This window comes from Pristiophorus japonicus, unplaced genomic scaffold (genome assembly GCF_044704955.1).
Source record: "Pristiophorus japonicus isolate sPriJap1 unplaced genomic scaffold, sPriJap1.hap1 HAP1_SCAFFOLD_859, whole genome shotgun sequence".
NCBI lineage: Eukaryota > Metazoa > Chordata > Chondrichthyes > Pristiophoridae > Pristiophorus > Pristiophorus japonicus.
The window spans coordinates 135,241-154,796 of record NW_027254782.1 but is presented as its reverse complement, the minus strand read 5'-3'; the positions used below and the strand labels follow the sequence as shown (position 1 = coordinate 154,796).

The window sequence follows — 19,556 nt, the reverse complement described above, 5'->3', positions numbered from 1 at the left end:
GGAAGGGGAGAGAGGGGAAGGGGAGAGAACGGGAAAGGGAGAGAGTTGGAGGGGAGAGTCATTGAAAGCAGCCATGCAGGTGCAGCAAGCAGTTAGGAAGGCAAATGGTAGGTTGGCCTTCATTGCAAGAGGGTTTGAGTACAAGATCAAGGATGTCTTACTCCAGTTATACAGGGCCTTGGTGTGACCACACCTGGAGTATTGTGTGCAGTTTGGTCTCCTTACCTAAGGAAGGATACACTTGCCATAGAGAGAGTGCAGCGAAGGTTCACCAGACTGATTCCTGGGGTGGCAGGACTGTGGTATGAGGAGAGATTGGGTCGACTGGGCCTGTATTCACTGGAGTTTAGAAGAATGAGAGGGGATCTGATTGAAAGGTATAAAATTCTGACGGGGGTTGGACAGACTGGATGTGGGGAGGATGTTTCCCCGGGGGCTGGGAAGTTGAGAACAAGGGGTCACACAGTCTCAGGATACGGGGTAGGAAATTTAGGAGCGAGATGAGGAGAAATGTTTTCACTCAGAGGGAGGTGAACCTGTGGAATTCTCTACCACAGAAGGCTGTGGAGGCCAAGTCACTGAATATATTTAAGAGGGAGACAGATAGATTTGTAGACACAAAAGGCATCAAGGGGTATGGGGAGAAAACAGGAATATGGTGTTGGGATAGAGGATCAGCCATGATCATATTGAATGGTGGTGCAGGCTCGAAGGGCCGAATGGCTGACTCCTGCTCCTATTTCACATGTTTCTGTGTTTCTCTGAATGAGTGAGACACGGGGGAAGTGAGATAGCAGGAAAAGATGTCATGATGGGGAAGGCAGAGTGAAAGAATGAGGGAACACTGTTGTTCCAAGGTCAGTCTCAAAGCTGTTTAATATTTATATTTGACACCCTTAATAATTTAAATATGGAGCTAATTTTGTGAAGGATCCAGTGAGATTTGAACTCACGACCCCTGGTTCACTGGAGCAGTGCTCTAACCCCTGAGCTATGGAGCCACCTGCCCTGGGAAAGACGGGAAGGAGCAGGGAAGAGAGGGGTAGGGAAAAGAGAGCGTGGAAGGAGTGAGAGAGAGGGGAAAGTGGAGAGAGAGGGAGGGGAAGGGGAGAGAGAGGGAGGGGAAGAGAGCGAGGGGAAGTGGAGGGAGAGAGGGGTAGGAGTGAGAGAGGGAAGGGGAAATAGAGGGAACGAGTGAGAGAGAGAGAGGGGAAGGGGAGAGAGATGTGAAGGCAAGAGAGGGAGGAGGCAGGGGAGAGAGAAAGGGGAAGGGGAGAGAGAGGGAGAAGGGGAGAATCTGAAATGAAAGGGAAAAGAGAGCGAGAGAGGAGGGAGGGGTGAGAGGGGAGGGGAAAGGGAAAGGGCGAGTGAAAAGGCAGAGAGGGAAGGAGGGATCGGAGGGAGAGAGTAGGTAATGGAGAGAGGGGGAGGGGAGAGAGAGAGAAGAAAGAGGACAAAGGAGAGAGAGGAGGACAAGTGAGTGAAAGAAAGTAGAGAGGGAAGGGGAGAGAGGGGAAAGGGGGGAGTGAGAGAGGAAGGAATGAGAGAGGTGGGAGGGGCAAAGAGTGGGGAAGGGGAGAGAGAGGGGGAAGGGGAGAGAGAGGGAGAGAGAGGAAGGAGTGGGAGAGAGTGGGAGCGGAGAGAGCGTAAGGGGAGAGAAAGGGGAAGGAGTGAGAGAGAGGGGGAAGGGGAGAGGGAGGGGAAGGAGTGAGAGAGAGGGGGAAGGGGAGAGGGAGGGGAAGGAGTGAGAGAGAGGGGGAAGGGAAGACAGGGAGGAAGAGAGAGGGAAAGGGGAGAGAGAGTGGGGAGGGAGGGAAGGAATGAGAGAGGATGGGAGAGGGAAAAGACAGAGTGGGTAGCGGAGAGAGGGGGAGGGGATAGAGAGAGGGAAGACAGAGGAGAAAGGAAAGGGAGGGGAAGGACTGCAGAGAGAATGAAATTAGAGAGGGAAGGGGAGAGAGTGGAAGAGTGAGAGAGAGAGGGGGAAGGGGATACAGAGAATGGAAGGAGAGAAAGCGGGGTAAGTGGAGAGAGAGGGGAAGGAGTGAGAGCGTGAGAAGGGGAGAATCTGAAAAGAAAGAAACAGCCGGGAGGGGGTGGGAGAGTGGAGAGGCAGAGGGGGAAGAGAGAATAATGAATTAGAGATAGGAATTTAAATATTAAATTAATTATGTAAAGGCCCCAGTGCGATTTGAACCCACAACCCCTGGTTGACTGGACTAGTGCTCCAACCCCTGAGCTATGGAGACACCTGCTCTGGAAAAGACAGGGGAAGGAGCAGGAAAGAGAGGGGAAGGGAAAAGAAAGAGTGGAAGGAGTGAGAGAGAGGGAAGGGGAGAGAGAGAGGGAGGGGTAAGGGAAAAGCGAGCGTGGAAGGAGTGAGAGAGGGAGGGGACGGAGTGAGAGAGAGGGGGAAGGGGAGAGGGGAAGGGACGGAGTGAGAGAGAGGGGGAAGGGGAGACAGGGAGGAAAAGAGAGGGGAAGGGGAGAGAGAGAAGGGGAAGGGGAAAGAGCAATTGGAAGGATTGAGAGAAAGGGGAAGGGGAGAGAGTGGGGAAGGAGTGAGAGAGAGGGGGAAGGGGTGACAGGGAGGAAAAGAGAGGGGAAGGGGAGAGACGGAGGGGAGTGAGGGAGGGGAGGAAAGAGAGGGGACGGGAGAGGGAAAGGGAGAGTGAAAAGGCAGAGGGGATGTGAAAGTGGGCAGCGGAGAGAGGGGGACAGGAAAGAGAGGGGAAGGAGTGATAGAGAGGGGGAACGGGAAAGAGTGGGGAAGGAGTGAGAGAGAGGGGAAGGAGAGCGAGAGGGGAAGGAAAGAGAAGGAGGAGGCGGGGAGAGAGAGGGAGAAGGGGAGAATCTGAAAAGAAAGGGTAAAAAGAGAGAGAGAGAGGAGGAAGAGAGGGGAGGGGAGGAGAGAGGGAGAGGGAAAGGGAGAGTGAAAAGGCAGAGGGGGAAATTGGGAGAGAGGGGAGAGAGAGAGAGGGGGAGGGGAGACAGAGAGGGGGATGTGGAGGGTATGGAGGGCGAGGGGAATGAGTGAGGCACGGGGAAAGTGAGATAGCGGGAAGGGGAGAGAGTGAGGGGAAGGAGTGAGAAAGGGGGGAAGGAGAGAAGGGATTGAGTGAGAAAGGTGGGGAATGAGAGCGTAAAGTTCTTTCTCAATGGCACAAAACCCACACGAGGCAAATTCTGTGGACTAGGTCACTCCATGACCTGTAGCTTTATTCACAGGACCAAGAGGTGATGACCCTGCGTGGGACCTCCCTTTATGTACCTGGACGACCAGGTAAGGAGTGTCTCCCACAAGTTCGCCCCCTGTGGTCAAGATGTGCATTGCTTAAGTCTATTCAGTATTGCAGTGGTGTTACATGGAGGTTACATGTATGACAGAGAGACAGGGAGGAAGAGAGAGGGGAACTGGAGAGAGAGAAGAGGGAAAGGAAAGAGATCTAGGATACGAGGAATGAGATAGTGGAAGAGAGGGAGAGAGCGGGAAAAGAGTCGGAAAGAGAGGGGAAGGGGAAAGAGAGAGGGGAAGGAGTGAGGGAGCGAGGGGGAAGGGGAGACAGGGAGGAAGGGAGAGGCGGAAGCGGAGGGGAAGGAGCGAGAGAGAGAGGAAGGCGAGAGAGGGAGGAGGCAGGGGAGAGAGAAAGTAAGGGGAGAGAGAGAGAAGGGGAGAATCGGAAATAAAAGGGTAAAGAGAGAGAGAGAAAGGAGGAAGAGGGGCAGGGGAGGGAAGAGGGAGAGGGAAAGGGAGAGTGAAAAGGCAGAGGCGGAAGGGGAGAGAGGGGGGAGAGAGAGAGGGGGGGAGGGGAGACAGAGAGGGAGATGTGGAGGGGAAGAAGGGCAAGGGGAATGAGTGAGGCACAGAGAAAGTGAGATAGCGGGAAAGGGAGAGAGTGAGGGGAAGGAGTGAGAAAGTGGGGAATGAGAGACATGGAGGAAGAGAGAGGGGAACTGGAGAGAGAGAAGGGGGAGGGGAAAGAGATCTAGGATAAGGGGAATGAGATAGTGGAAGTGAGGGAGAGAGAGGGGAAAAAGGCACAAAGAGAGGGGAAGGGGAGAGAGAGAGAGGGAAAGGGGAATGAGAGGTTAAGGGGAGAGAGAGGGAAGGTTTGAGAGAGCGAGGAAGAGAATGGAAGGGGAGATAGAGAGAGGGGAATGGGAGAGAGAGGGAGAAGGGGAAAATCTGAAAGGAAAGGGAAAAGAGAGAGATAGAGGAGGGAGGGGAGAGACGGGAGGAAAGAGAGGGGAGCGGAGAGGGAGAGTGGGAAGGGGAGAGAGGGGGAAGGAAGTGGTTGGGGAGAGATTGAGGCGTTGGGAGGGGAAAAGGTGGAGAGGGGAATGAGTGAGAGACAGGGAAAGCGGGATAGTGGGAAAAAGATGTCGAATGGGTCGTGATGGGCGAGAGAGTCGAGCCTGTTGTTCCAGGGTCGGTCTCGGAGCTGTTTAATATTTATAATTAAAGCCCTTGTTAATTGACAGTGAATTTAAATACTGAACTAATTTTGAGTAGGCCCCAGTGAGATTTGAACTCACGACCGCTGGTTTACAAGACCAGTGCTCTAACCCCTGAGCTATGGAGCCACCTGCACTAAGAAAGATAAGGGAAGGAGCAGGAAAGAGAGGGGAAGGGAAAAGAGAGAGTGGAAGGAGTGAGAGAGATGGGTCAGGGGAGACAGGGAGGAAGAGAGAGGGGAAGTGGAGAGATGGAGGGGAGGGAGGGAGGGAGGGAGGGGAGGAGAGAGAGGGGGCGGGAAAGGGAAAGGGAGAGTGAAAAGGCAGAGGGAGTGTGAAAGTGGGCAGGGGAAAGAGGGGGACAGGAAAGAGAGGGGAAGGAGTGATAGAGAGGGGGAAGTGGAAAGAATGGGGAAGGAGTGAGAGAGAGAGGGGAAGGAGCGAGAGAGAGGGGAAGGCGAGAGAGGGAGGAGGCAGGGGAGAGAGAAAGTAAGGGGAGAGAGAGAGAAGGGGAGAATCGGAAAAGAAAGGATAAAGAGAGAGAGAGAAAGGAGGAAGAGGGGGAGGGGAGGGAAGAGGGAGAGGGAAAGGGAGTGTGAAAAGGCAGAGGGGGAAGGGGAAAGAGTGGGGAGAGAGAGAGGGAGAGGGGGAGGGGAGACAGAGAGAGAGATGTGGAGGGGATGGAGGGCCAGGGGAATGAGTGAGGCACAGAGAAAGTGAGATAGCGGGAAGGGGAGAGAGTGAGGGGAAGGAGTGAGAAAGGGGGGAAGGAGAGACAGGAAGGAAGGGAGAAGGGAAGTGGAGAGAGAGAAGGGGGAGGGGAAAGTGATCTAGGATAGGGGAATGAGATAGTGGAAGTGAGGGAGAGAGACGGGGAAGGGGAGACAGGGAGGAAGAAAGACGGGCAGGGGAGAGAGAGAGGGAAAGGAGAAAGCGAGATTAAGGAGAGAGAGAGGGATAGAGTGAGAGAGCGAGGGGGGAGAATGGAAGGGGAGATAGAGAGAGGGGAAAGAGAGAGAGAGAGGGAGAAGCGGAGAATCTGAAAAGAAAGAGATAACCGGGACGGGGTGGAGGAGTGAAGAGGCAGAGGCTGAAGAGAGAATAATGAATTAGAGATGGGAATTTCAATACTAAATTAATTTTGGGTAGGCCCCAATGAGATTTGAACCACCTGCTCTGGGAAAGATAGGGGAAGGAGCAGGAAAGGGAGGGCAAGGGAAAAGAGAGAGGGGAAGGAATGGGGAGAGAGTGAAAGGAGAAAGGGAAATTGAGAGACGGGAAAGAGGTGAGAGAGAGAGAGAGGGGAAGGAGTTAGAGAGAGGGGAGGGAAGTGGAGACAGGGAGGAAGAGAGAGGGGAAGGGGAGAGAGGTGTGCGGGAGGGGAAAGAGAGGGAGGGGAAGGGGAGAGAGAGTATGGAAGGGGAGAGAGAGGGTGAGGGGAGAGAGAGGGGGAAGGAGTGAGAGAGAGGCGGAGGGGAGATCGAGGGGGAAGGAGTGAGAAAGAGGGTGAGGGGAGATAGAGGGGGAAGGAGTTAGAGAGAGGGTGAGGGGAGAGAGAGGGGGAAGGAGTGAGAGAGAGGCGGAGGGGAGATAGAGGGGGAAGAAACATAGAAATATACAAAATAGGTGCAGGAGTAGACCATTCGGCCCTTCGAGCCTGCACCACCATTCAATAAGATCATGGCTGATCATTCACCTCAGTACCCCTTTCCTGCTTTCTCTCCATACCCCTTGATCCCTTTAGCCGTAAGGGCCACATCTAACTCCTTCTTAAATATATACAATGAACTGGCCTCAACAACTCTCTGCGGTAGGGAATTCCACAGGTTAACAACTCTCTGAGTGAAGAAGTTTCTCCTCATCTCAGTCCTAAATGGTCTACCCCTTATCCTTAGACTGTGTCCCCTGGTTCTGGACTTCCCCAACATCGGGAACATTCTAACCACATCTAACCTGTCTAACCCCGTCAGAATCTTATACGTTTCTATGAGATCCCCTCTCATCCTTCTAAACTCCCGTGTATAAAGGCCCAGTTGCTCTAGTTTCTCCTCATATGTCAGTCCAGCCATCCCGGGAATCAGTCTGGTGAACCTTCGCTGCACTCCCTCAAGAGCAAGAATGTCCTTCCTCAGATTAGGAGACCAAAACTGAACACAATATTCCAGGTGGGGCCTCACCAAGACCCTGTACAGTAAGACCTCCCTGCTCCTATACTCAAATCCTCTCGCTATGAAGGCTAACATACCATTTGCCTTCTTCACTGCCTGCTGTACCTGCATGCCAACTTTCAATGACTGATGTACCATGACACCCAGGTCTCGTTGCACCTCCCCTTTTCCTAATCTGTCACCATTCAGATAATATTCTGTCTTCGTGTTTTTGCCCCCAAAGTGGATAACCTCACATTTATCCACATTATACTGCATCTGCCATGCATTTGCCCACTCACCTAACCTGTCCAAGTCACCCTGTAGCCTCTTAGCATCCTCCTCACAGCTCACACTGCCACCCAGCTTAGTGTCATCTGCAAACTTGGAGATATTACACTCAATTCTTTCATCTCAATCGTTAATGTATATTGTAAATAGCTGGGGTCCCAATACTGAGCCCTGCGGCACTCCACTAGTCACTGCCTGCCATTCTGAAAAGGACCCGTTTATCCCGACTCTCTGCTTCCTGTCTGCCAACCAGTTCTCTATTCACGTCAGTACATTACCCCCAATAACATGTGCGTTAATTTTGCACACCAATCTCTTGTGTGGGACCTTGCCAAAAGCCTTTTGAAAGTCCAAATACACCACATCCACTGGTTCTCCCTTGTCCACTCTGCTAGTTACATCCTCAAAAAATTCCAGAAGATTTGTCAAGCATGATTTCCCTTTCATAAATCCATGCTGACTTAGACCGATCCTGTCACTGCTTTCCAAATGAGCTGCTATTTCATCCTTAATAATTGATTCCAACATTTTCCCCACTACTGATGAAGGAGTGAGAGAGAGGGGAAGGGGAGAGAGGGGGAAGGAGCGAGGCTGTGACAAGGGAAGGGGAAGGAGGGAGAGGGGAATGAGTGAGAGAAGGGGAAAGCGAGATAGTGGGAAAGGGAGAGAGGGGTAAAAAGATGTAGAATGCGTTGTGAGGGGGAAGGGAGAGAGAGATCTGGAAGGGGAGAGAGAGTGTAAGAGAGACTAGAAGAGGAGAGGGGGAAGAGTGTGAGGGGAGCCAGTTGTTCCATGGTCAGTCTCGGAGATGTTTAATATTTATAATTAAAGCCCCTGTTAATTGTTGGTGAATTTAAATATTGAGCTAATTTGAGTAGACCCCAAAGAGACTTAAACTCACGACCCCTGGTTTACCATGCCAGTGCTCTAACCCCTGAGCTATGGAGTCACCTGCTCTGGGACAGGTAGGGGAAGGAGCAGGAAAGAGAGGGGAAGGGAAAAGAGAGAGTGGAAGGAGTGAGAGAGAGGGGAGAATGGGAGAGAGAGGAATGGGGAAGGGGAGAGAAAGCCGGAGAGGAGAGAGAGGAAGAGAGGGAGGTGGGGAAAGAGAGGGAGGGTATGGACAGAGAGAGAGAGTGTGGAAGTGGGGGAGAGAGAGGGGAAGGAGTGGGAGATAGGGGGAGGGGAGAGAGCAGACGGGGAGAGAAATGGGAAGGAGTGAGAGAAAGGAGGAAGGGGAGAGGGAGGGGAAGGAGTGAGAGAGGAAGGAATGAGAGAGGCGGGGGGAGCAAAGAGTAGGGAAGGGGAGAGAGAGGGGGAAGGGGAGAGAGAGGGAGAGAGAGGAAGGAGTGGGAAAAAGAAGGGAAGGGAAAAGAGAGACTAGAAGGAGTGAGAGAGAGGGGAAGGGGAAAGCGAGGGAGGGGAAGGGGAGAGAGGGCAGGTAATGAGAGAGAGGGTGAAGGGGAGAGATAGAAGGGAAGGAGTGAGAGAGAGGGGGAAGGGGAAAGAGAGGGGTAGGATTGAGAGAGGAAGGGTAACGAGTGTGTAAGAGCGTGAAGGGGAGATAGGTAGAGACGGGGAGGAGAAGAGAGAAGGGGAAGGAGAAGAATGGGTGAAGGGGAGAGAGAGGGGGAAGGAGAGAGAGTGAGAGGAGAGAGGGGAAGAGAGGGGCATGAGTGAGAAACAGCGAAAGCAAGATAGCGGGAAAGGGAGAGAGAGGAATAAAAGTTGTAAAACAGGCTGCGATGGGGAAGGGAGAGAAAGGTTTGGAAGAGGAGAGGGGGAAGTGTGTGAGGGGAGCCTGTAATTCCAGGTTTGGTCTTGGAGCTGTTTAATATTTATAATTAAAGCCCTTATTTATTGACAGTGAATTTAAATGCTAAGCAAATCCCAGTGATATTTGAATCTACGACCCCTGGTTTACTAAACCAGTGCTCTAACCCCTGAGCTATGGAGCCATCTGCTCTGGGAAATACAGGGGAAGGAGCAGGAAAGAGAGGGGAAGGGAAAAGAGAGCGTAGAAGGAGGAAGGGGAGAGGGAGGGGATGGGGAAGGGGAGAGAGAGAGGGGCGAAAAGAGGGAGTTGGGGAAAGAGAGGGAGGGGATGGACAGAGAGGGGAAGGAGTCGGAGAGAGTGGGAAGAGGAAAGACTTGGGGAGTGGAGAGAGGGAGAAAGAGAGAGGGGAAGGGGAGAGAAAGGGGGAAGGAATGAGACAGAGGGGAAGGGGAGACAGCGGAAGGGGAGAGAAAGAGTGGGGAAGGGGAGAGACGGTCAGGAGAGAGAGGGAGGGGCAGGGGAGAGAGAAAGGAAGGGGAGAGAGAGGGAGAAGGGGAGAATCCGAAAAGAAAGGGTAAAGAGAGAGAGGAGGAAGAGGGGGGTGGTGAGGTAAGAGGGAGAGGGAAAGGGCAGAGGGGGAAGGGAAGAGAGGGGTGAGAGTGGGTAGTGGAAAGAGAGGGAGGGGAGACAGAGAGAGGGGGGTGGGGATGGAGTGACAGAGAGGGGAATGAGTGTATTGTGTTCCTAACACAGATGAGACTGCACACAGGGAGGTTACAGTAACAGTGACCTCAGTCTTTAATAAGACTCTCCAGAGTGAGGAACAGGCCTTAGGGGCGGCTTATACACAGTGCTCCCAATGGAATCCCTTGGGACTTCAGGGGATGAGCTCCCTGGTGGCGGAACATGGGAGAGCAAGTTTTACAGATACACAACAGAGTGAGAGATGAGGAAAGTGAGATAGTGGGAAAGGGAGAGAGGGGTAAAAAGATGTAGCACGGGTCATGATGGGGAAGGGAGAGAGACGAGAACCTGTTGTTCAAGGATTGGTCTCAGAGCTGTTTAATATTTATAATTAAAGCCCTGGTTAATTGACAGCTAATTTAAATTTTGAGTAGGCCCCAATGAGATTTGAACTCACGACCCCTGATTTACTCGACCAGTGCTCTAACCCCTGAGCTATGGAGCCACGTGCTTTGGGAAAGACAGGGGAAGGAGCAGGAAAGAGAGGGGAAGGGAAAAGAGAGAGGGGAAGGAGTGAGAGAGAGGGAAGGGGAGAGAGAGAGGGAGGGGTAAGGGAAAAGAGAGCATGGAAGGAGTGAGAGAGGGGGAAGGGGAGAGAGGGAGGGGATGGAGTGAGAGAGAGGGGGAAGGGCAGAGAGGGAGGGGACGGAGTGTGAGAGAGGGGGAAGGAGAGACAGGGAGGAGGAGAGAGGGGAAGGGGAGAGAGAGAAGGGAAAGGGGAAAGTGAGCGAGAAGAAGGGGAATGAGATAGTGGAAGGGAGGGAGAGGGGACAGAGTCGGAAAGAGAGGGGAAGGGGAGAGAGAGGGAAGGAGTGAGAGAGACATGAGGGAGAGAGGAGAAGGTGGGATCGAGAGAGGGGCAGGGGAGCGAGGGAAGAGAAGAGAGAGGGAGAAGGGGAAAATCTGAAAGGAAAAGGAAAAGAGAGTGATAGAGGAGGGAGGTGAGAGACGGGAGGAAAGAGAGGGTGAGGGGAGAGAGTTGAAGGGGAGAGTCATTGAAAGCAGCCACGCAGGTGCAGCAAGCAGTTAGGAAGGCAAATGGTACGTTGGCCTTCATTGCAAGAGGGTTTGAGTACAGGAGCAAGGATGTCTTACTCCAGTTATACAGGGCCTTGGTGAGACCACACCTGGAGTATTGTGTACAGTTCGGGTCTCCTTACCTAAGGAAGGATATACTTGCCATAGAGGGAGTGCAGCGAAGGTTCACCAGACTGATTCCTGGGATGGCAGGACTGTGGTATGAGGAGAGATTGGGTCGACTGGGCCTGTATTCACTGGAGTTGAGAAGAATGAGAGGGGATCTGATTGAAACGTATACAATTCTGACGGGGGTTGGACAGACTGGATGTGGGGAGGATGTTTCCCCGGGGGCTGGGAAGTCTAGAACAAGGGGTCTCACAGTCTCAGGATACGGGGTAGGAAATTTAGGAGCGAGATGAGGAGAAATGTTTTCACTCAGAGGGAGGTGAACCTGTGGAATTCTCTACCACAGGAGGCTGTGGAGGCCAAGTCACTGAATATATTTAAGAGGGAGAGAGATAGATTTCTGGACACAAAAGGCATCAAGGGGTATGGGTAGATAAGCAGGAATATGGTGTTGGGAAAGAGGATCAGCCATGATCATATTGAATGGTGGTGCAGGCTCGAAGGGCCGAATGGCTTCCTCCTGCTCCTATTTCACATGTTTCTGTGTTTCTCTGAATGAGTGAGACACGGGGGAAGTGAGATAGCAGGAAAAGATGTCATGATGGGGAAAGCAGAGAGAAAGAGTCGAAGAGTGAGGGAAGATTGTTGGTCCAAGGTCAGTCTCAAAGCTGTTTAATATTTATATTTGACACCCTTCATAATTTAAATACAGAGTTAATTTTGAGAAGGCTTCAAGTGAGATTTGAACTCACGACCCCTGGGTTACTGGAGCAGTGCTCGAACCCCTGAGCAATGGAGCCACCTGCCCTGTGAAAGACGGGAAGGAGCAGGGAAGAGAGGGGTAGGGAAAAGAGAGAGTGGAAGGAGTGAGAGAGAGGGGGAAGTGGAGAGAGAGGGAGGGGGAGTGGAAGAGAGGGAGGGGAAGTGGAGGGAGAGAGAGGTAGGAGTGAGAGAGGGAAGGGGAAATAGAGGGAACGAGTGAGAGAGAGAGAGGGGAAGGGGAGAGAGATGTGAAGGCAAGAGAGGGAGGAGGCAGGGGAGAGAGAAAAGGGAAGGGGAGAGAGAGGGAGAAGGGGAGAATCTGAAATGAAAGGGAAAAGAGAGCGAGAGAGGAGGGAGGGGTGAGAGGGGAGGGGAAAGGGAAAGGGCGAGTGAAAAGGCAGAGAGGGAAGGAGCGATCGGAGGGAGAGAGTAGGTAATGGAGAGAGGGGGAGGGGAGAGAGAGAAGAAAGAGGACAAAGGAGAGAGAGGAGGACAAGTGAGTGAAAGAAAGTAGAGAGGGAAGGGGAGAGAGGGGAAAGGGGGGAGTGAGAGAGGAAGGAATGAGAGAGGCGGGGGGGCAAAGAGTGGGGAAGGGGAGAGAGAGGGGGAAGGGGAGAGAGAGGGAGAGAGAGGAAGGAGTGGGAAAAAGAGGGGAAGGGGAAAGCGAGTGGATGGGGAAGGGGAGAGAGAGAGGGGCGAAAAGAGGGAGTTGGGGAAAGAGAGGGAGGGGATGGACAGAGAGGGAGTGTGGAAGGGGGGTGGTGGAGAGAGGGGAAGGAGTGGGAGAGAGTGGGAGCGGAGAGAGCGTAAGGGGAGAGAAAGGGGAAGGAGTGAGAGAGAGGGGGAAGGGGAGAGGGAGGGGAAGGAGTGAGAGCGAGGGGGAAGGGAAGACAGGGAGGAAGAGAGAGGAGAAGGGGAGAGAGAGTGGGGGTGGGGATGGGGAGGGAGGGAAGGAAAGAGAGAGGATGGGAGAGGGAAAAGACAGAGTGGGTAGCGGAGAGAGGGGGAGGGGATAGAGAGAGGGAAGACAGAGGAGAAAGGAAAGGGAGGGGAAGGACTGCGGAGAGAATGAAATTAGAGAGGGAAGGGGAGAGAGTGGAAGAGAGAGAGAGGGGGGGAAGGGGATACAGAGAATGGAAGGAGAGAAAGCGGGGTAAGTGGAGAGAGAGGGGAAGGAGTGAGAGCGTGAGAAGAGGAGAATCTGAAAAGAAAGAAACAGCCGGGAGAGGGTGGGAGAGTGGAGAGGGAAGAGAGAATAATGAATTAGAGATAGGAATTTAAATACTAAATTAATTATGTAAAGGCCCCAGTGCGATTTGAACCCACAACCCTTGGTTGACTGGACGAGTGCTCCAACCCCTGAGCTATGGAGACACCTGCTCTGGGAAAGACAGGGGAAGGAGCAGGAAAGAGAGGGAGAAGGGAAAAGAGCGAGTGGAAGGAGTGAGAGAGAGTGGGAAGAGGAAAGAGATGGGGAGGGGAGAGAGAGGGGGAAGGTTAGAGAGAGGGGGAAGGTGAGAGAGAGGGGGAAGGAATGAGACAGGGGAAGGGGAGACAGCGGGAGGGGAGAGAAAGAGTGGGGAAGGGGAGAGACGGTCAGGAGAGAGAGGGAGGGGCAGGGGAGAGAGAAAGGAAGGGGAGAGAGAGGGAGAAGGGGAGAATCCCAAAAGAAAGGGTAAAGAGAGAGAGGAGGAAGAGGGGGGTGGGGAGGTAAGAGGGAGAGGGAAAGGGAGAGGGAAAAGGCAGAGGGGGAAGGGAAGAGAGGGGGTGAGAGTGGGTAGTGGAAAGAGGGGGAGGGGAGACAGAGAGAGGGGGGAGGGGATGGAGTGACAGAGAGGGGAATGAGTGTATTGTGTTCCTAACACAGATGAGACTGCACACAGGGAGGTTACAGTAACAGTGACCTCTGTCTTTAATAAGACACTCCAGAGTGAGGAACAGGCCTTAGGGGCGGCTTATACACAGTGCTCCCAATGGTATCCCTTGGGACTTCAGGGGATGAGCTCCCTGGTGGCGGAACATGGGAGAGCAAGTTTTACAGATGCACAACAGAGTGAGAGATGAGGAAAGTGAGATAGTGGGAAAGGGATAGAGGAGTAAAAAGATGTAGCACGGGTCGTGATAGAGAGATTTGGAAGGGGAGAGAGAGTGTAAGAAAGACGAGAACCTGTTGTTGAAGGATTGGTCTCAGAGCTGTTTAATATTTATAATTAAAGCCCTGGTTAATTGACAGCAAATTTAAATATTGAGTAGGCCCCACTGAGATTTGAACTCATGACCCCTGGTTTATTAAACCAGTGCTCTAACCCCTGAGCTATGGAGCTACCTGTTTTGGAAAAGACAGGGGAAGGAGCAGGAAAGAAACATAGAAACATAGAAACATAGAAAATAGGTGCAGGAGCAGGCCATTCGGCCCTTCTAGCCTGCACCGCCATTCAATGAGTTCAAGGCTGAACATTCAACTTCAGTACCCCATTCCTGCTTTCTCGCCATACCCCTTGATCCCCCTAGTAGTATGACCTCATCTAACTCCTTTTTGAATATATTTAGTGAATTGGCCTCAACAACTTTCTGTGGTAGAGAATTCCACAGGTTCACCACTCTCTGGGTGAAGAAGTTCCTCCGCATCTCGGTCCTAAATGGCTTACCCCTTATCCTTAGACTTTGACCTCTGGTTCTGGACTTCCCCAACATTGGGAACATTCTTCCTGCATCTAACCTGTCTAACCCCGTCAGAATTTTAAATGTTTCTATGAGGACCCCTCTCATTCTTCTGAACTCCAGTGAATACAAGCCCAGTTGATCCAGTCTTTCTTGATAGGTCAGTCCCGCCATCCCGGGAATCAGTCTGGTGAACCTTCGCTGCACTCCCTCAATAGCAAGAATGTCCTTCCTCAGGTTAGGAGACCAAAACTGTACACAATACTCCAGGTGTGGCCTCACCAAGGCCCTGTACAACTGTAGCAACACCTCCCTGCCCCTGTACTCAAATCCCCTTGCTATGAAGGCCAACATGCCATTTGCTTTCTTAACCGCCTGCTGCACCTGCATGCTAACCTTCAATGACTGATGTACCATGACACCCAGGTCTCTTTGCACCTCCCCTTTTCCTAATCTGTCACCATTCAGATAATAGTCTGTCTCTCTGTTTTTACCACCAAAGTGGATAACCTCACATTTATCCACATTATACTTCATCTGCCATGCATTTGCCCACTCACCTAACCTATCCAAGTCGCTCTGCAGCCTCACAGCATCCTCCTCGCAGCTCACACTGCCACCCAACTTAGTGTCATCCGCAAATTTGGAGATACTACATTTAATCCCCTCATCTAAATCATTAATGTACAGTGTAAACAGCTGGGGCCCCAGCACAGAACCTTGCGGTACCCCGCTAGTCACTGCCTGCCATTCTGAAAAGTACCCATTTACTCCTACTCTTTGCTTCCTGTCTGACAACCAGTTCTCAATCCATGTCAGTACACTACCCCCAATCCCATGTGCTCTAACTTTGCACATCAATCTCTTGTGTGGGACCTTGTCGAACGCCTTCTGAAAGTCCAAATATACCACATCAACTGGTTCTCCCTTGTCCACTCCACTGGAAACATCCTCAAAAAATTCCAGAAGATTTGTCAAGCATGATTTCCCTTTCACAAATCCATGCTGACTTGGACCTATCATGTCACCTCTTTCCAAATGCACTGCTATGACATCCTTAATAATTGATTCCATCATTTTACCCACTACCGATGTCAGGCTGACCGATCTATAATTCCCTGTTTTCTCTCTCCCTCCTTTTTTAAAAAGTGGGGTTACATTGGCTACCCTCCACTCCATAGGAACTGATCCAGAGTCAATGGAATGTTGGAAAATGACTGTCAACGCATCCACTATTTCCAAGGCCACCTCCTTAAGTACTCTGGGATGCAGTCCATCAGGCCCTGGGGATTTATCGGCCTTCAATCCCATCAATTTCCCCAACACAATTTCCCGGCTAATAAGGATTTCCCTCAGTTCCTCCTCCTTACTAGACCCCCCGACCCCTTTTATAACCGGAAGGTTGTTCGTGTCCTCCTTCGTGAATACCGAAGCAAAGTACTTGTTCAATTGGTCTGCCATTTCTTTGTTCCCCGTTATGACTTCCCCTGATTCTGACTGCAGGGGACCTACGTTTGTCTTTACTAACCTTTTTCTCTTTACATATCTATAGAAACTTTTTCAATCCGTCTTAATGTTCCCTGCAAGCTTCTTCTCATACTCCATTTTCCCTGCCCTAATCAAACCCTTTGTCCTCCTCTGCTGAGTTCTAAATTTCTCCCAGTCCCCGGGTTCTCTGCTATTTCTGGCCAATTTGTATGCCACTTCCTTGGCTTTAATACTATCCCTGATTTCCCTTGATAGCCACGGTTGAGCCACCTTCCCTTTTTTATTTCTATGCCAGACAGGAGTGTACAATTGTTGTAGTTCATCCATGCGGTCTCTAAATGTCTGCCATTGCCCATCCACAGTCAACCCCTTAAGTATCATTCGCCAATCCATCCCAGCCAATTCACGCCTCATACCTTCAAAGTTAGCCTTCTTTAAGGTCTGGACCATGGTCTCTGAATTAACTGTTTCATTCTCCATCCTAATGCAGAATTCCACCATATTATGGTCACTCTTCCCCAAGGGGCCTAGCACAACGAGATTGCTAATTAATCCTCTCTCATTACATAACACCCAGTCTAAGATGGCCTCCCCCCTAGTTGGTTCCTCGACATATTGGTCTAAAAAACCATCCCTTATGCACTCCAGAAAATCCTCCTCCACCGTATTGCTTCCAGTTTGGTTAGCCCAATCTATGTGCATATTAAAGTCACCCATTATAACTGCTGCACCTTTATTGCACGCACACCTAAAGAGAGGGGAAGGGAAAAGAGAGAGTGGAAGGAGTAAGAGAGAGGGAAGGGGAGAGAGAGAGGGAGGGGTAAGGGAAAAGCGAGCATGGAAGGAGTGAGAGAGGGGGAAGGGGAGAGAGGGAGGGGACGGAGTGAGAGAGAGGGGGAAGGGGAGAGAGTGGGGAAGGAGTGAGAGAGAGGGGGAAGGGGTGACAGGGAGGAAAAGAGAGGGGAAGGGGAGAGACGGAGGGGAGTGAAGGAGGGGAGGAAAGAGAGGGGACGGGAGAGGGAAAGGGAGAGTGAAAAGGCAGAGGGGATGTGAAAGTGGGCAGCGGAGAGAGGGGGACAGGAAAGAGAGGGGAAGGAGTGATAGAGAGGGGGAACGGGAAAGAGTGGGGAAGGAGTGAGAGAGAGGGGAAGGAGAGCGAGAGGGGAAGGAAAGAGAAAGAGGAGGCAGGGGAGAGAGAAAGGAAGGGGAGAGAGAGGGAGAAGGGGAGAATCCGAAAAGAAAGGGTAAAAAGAGAGAGAGAGAGGAGGAAGAGAGGGGAGGGAGGAGAGAGGGAGAGGGAAAGGGAGAGTGAAAAGGCAGAGGGGGAAAGGGAGAGAGGGGGAGAGAGAGAGAGGGGGAGGGGAGACAGAGAGGGAGATGTGGATGGTATGGAGGGCGAGGGGAATGAGTGAGGCACGGGGAAAGTGAGATAGCGGGAAGGGGAGAGAGTGAGGGGAAGGAATGAGAAAGGGGGGAAGGAGAGAAGGGATTGAGTGAGAAAGGTGGGGAATGAGAGCGTAAAGTTCTTTCTCAATGGCACAAAACCCACACGAGGCAAATTCTGTGGACGAGGTCACTCCATGACCTGTACCTTTATTCACAGGACCAAGAGGTGATGACCCTGCGTGGGACCTCCCTTTATGTACCTGGACGACCAGGTAAGGAGTGTCTCCCACAAGTTCGCCCCCTGTGGTCAAGATGTGCATTGCTTAAGTCTATTCAGTATTGCAGTGGTGTTACATGGAGGTTACATATATGACAGAGAGACAGGGAGGAAGAGAGAGGGGAACTGGAGAGAGAGAAGGGGGAGGGGAAAGAGATCTAGGATACGAGGAATGAGATAGTGGAAGTGAGGGAGAGAGCGGGAAAAGAGTCGGAAATGAGAGGGGAAGGGGAAAGAGAGAGGGGAAGGAGTGAGGGAGCGAGGGGGAAGGGGAGACAGGGAGGAAGAGAGAGGCGGAAGGGGAGAGAGGGCGGAGGGAGGGGAGGAAAGGGAGGGGATGGGAGAGGGAAAGGGAGAGTGAAAAGGCAGAGGGGGTGTGAAAGTGGGTAGCGGAGAGAGGGTAGGAAAGAGAGGGGAATGAGTGATAGAGAGGGGGAAGGGGAAAGAGTGGGGAAGGAGTGAGAGAGAGTGGAAGGAGAGAGAGAGAGGGGAAGGCGAGAGAGGGAGGAGGCAGGGGAGAGAGAAAGTAAGGGGAGAGAGAGAGAAGGGGAGAATCGGAAAAGAAAGGGTAAAGAGAGAGAGAGAAAGGAGGAAGAGGGGGAGGGGAGGGAAGAGGGAGAGGGAAAGGGAGAGTGAAGAGGGGGAAGGGGAGTGAGGGGGGAGAGAGAGAGAGGGGGAGGGGAGACAGAGAGGGAGATGTGGAGGGGATGGAGGGCAAGGGGAATGAGTGAGGCACAGAGAAAGTGAGATAGCGGGAAAGGGAGAGAGTGAGGGGAAGGAGTGAGAAAGTGGGGAAGGAGAGACATGGAGGAAGATAGAGGGGAACTGGAGAGAGAGAGAGGGAAAGGGGAATGAGAGGTTAAGGGGAGAGAGAGGGAAGGATTGAGAGAGCGAGGCGGAGAATGGAAGGGGAGATGGAGAGAGGGGAAGGGGAGAGAGAGGGAGAAGGGGAAAATCTGAAAGGAAAGGGAAAAGAGAGAGATAGAGGAGGGAGGGGAGAGATGGGAGGAAAGAGAGGGGAGCGGAGAGGGAGAGTGGGAAGGGGAGAGAGGGGGAAGGAAGTGGTTGGGGAGAGATTGAGGCGTTGGGAGGGGAAAAGGGGGAGAGGGGAATGAGTGAGAGACAATGAAAGCGGGATATTGGGAAAAAGATGCAGAATGGGTCAATGGGAGAGAGAGTCGAACCTGTTGTTCCAGGGTCGGTCTTGGAGCTGTTTAATATTTATAATTAAAGCCCTTGTTAATTGACGGTGAATTTAAATACTGAGCACATTTTGAGGAGGACCCAGTGAGATTTGAACTCACGACCCCTGGTTTACAAGACCAGTGCTCTAACCCCTGAGCTATGGATCCACCTACCCTGAGAAAGACAGGAGAAGGAGCAGGAAAAAGAGGGGAAGGGAAAAGAGAGAATGGAAGGAGTGAGAGAGAGGGGCAAGGGGAGACAGGGAGGAAGAGAGAGGGGAAGTGGCGAGATGGAGGGAGGGGAGGATACAGAGGGCACGGGAGAGGGAAAGGGAGAGTGAAAAGGCAGAGGGAGTGTGAAAGTGGGCAGCGGAAAGAGGGGGACAGGAAAGAGAGGGGAAGGAGTGATAGAGAGGGGAAAGTGGAAAGAATGGGGAAGGAGCAAGAGAGAGTGGAAGGCGAGAGAGGGAGGACGCAGGGGAGAGAGAAAGGAAGGGGAGAGAGAGGGAGAAGGGAAGAATCCGAAAAGAAAGGGTAAAGAGAGAGAGAGAGAGGAGGAAGAGGGGGAGGGGAGGGAAGAGGGAGAGGGAAAGGGAGAGTGAAAAGGCAGAGTGAGTGTGAAAGTGGGCAGCGGAAAGAGGGGGACAGGAAAGAGAGGGGAAGGAGTGATAGAGAGGGGGAAGTGGAAAGAATGGGGAAGGAGTGAGAGAGAGAGGGGAAGGAGCGAGAGAGAGGGGAAGGCGAGAGAGGGAGGACGCAGGGGAGAGAGAAAGGAAGGGGAGAGAGAGGGAGAAGGGAAGAATCCGAAAAGAAAGGGTAAAGAGAGAGAGAGAGAGGAGGAAGACGGGGAGGGGAGGGAAGAGGGAGAGGGAAAGGGAGAGTGAAAAGGCAGAGGGGGAAGGGGAGAGAGTGGGGAGAGAGAGAGGGGGAGGGGGAGGGGAGACAGAGAGGGAGATGTGGAGGGGATGGAGGGCCAGGGGAATGAGTGAGGCACAGAGAAAGTGAGATAGCGGGAAGGGGAGAGAGTGAGGGGAAGGAGTGAGAAAGAGGGGAAGGAGAGACAGGGAGGAAGAGAGAAGGGAAGTGGAGAGAGAGAAGGAGGAGGGGAAAGTGATCTAGGATAAGGGGAATGAGATAGTGGAAGTGAGGGAGAGAGACGGGGAAGGGGAGACAGCGAGGAAGAAAGACGGGCAGGGGAGAGAGAGAGGGAAAGGAGAAAGCGAGATTAAGGAGAGAGA

At 52.4% G+C, this 19,556-nt stretch overlaps 4 non-coding genes across 4 annotated transcripts; all 4 read right to left on the bottom strand.

The window, feature by feature from the left end:
- Window positions 1-4,511: 4,511 nt before the first annotated feature.
- On the bottom strand, window positions 4,512-4,584 carry trnat-ugu (transfer RNA threonine (anticodon UGU)). The gene has a single exon. It is a non-coding gene; the product is annotated as a tRNA-Thr (tRNA).
- A 5,202-nt stretch (window positions 4,585-9,786) lies between these two features.
- On the bottom strand, window positions 9,787-9,859 carry trnat-agu (transfer RNA threonine (anticodon AGU)). The gene has a single exon. It is a non-coding gene; the product is annotated as a tRNA-Thr (tRNA).
- Window positions 9,860-13,573: 3,714 nt separating this feature from the next.
- On the bottom strand, window positions 13,574-13,646 carry trnai-aau (transfer RNA isoleucine (anticodon AAU)). The gene has a single exon. It is a non-coding gene; the product is annotated as a tRNA-Ile (tRNA).
- A 4,767-nt stretch (window positions 13,647-18,413) lies between these two features.
- trnat-ugu (transfer RNA threonine (anticodon UGU)) lies at window positions 18,414-18,486 on the bottom strand. The gene has a single exon. It is a non-coding gene; the product is annotated as a tRNA-Thr (tRNA).
- Window positions 18,487-19,556: the final 1,070 nt, after the last annotated feature.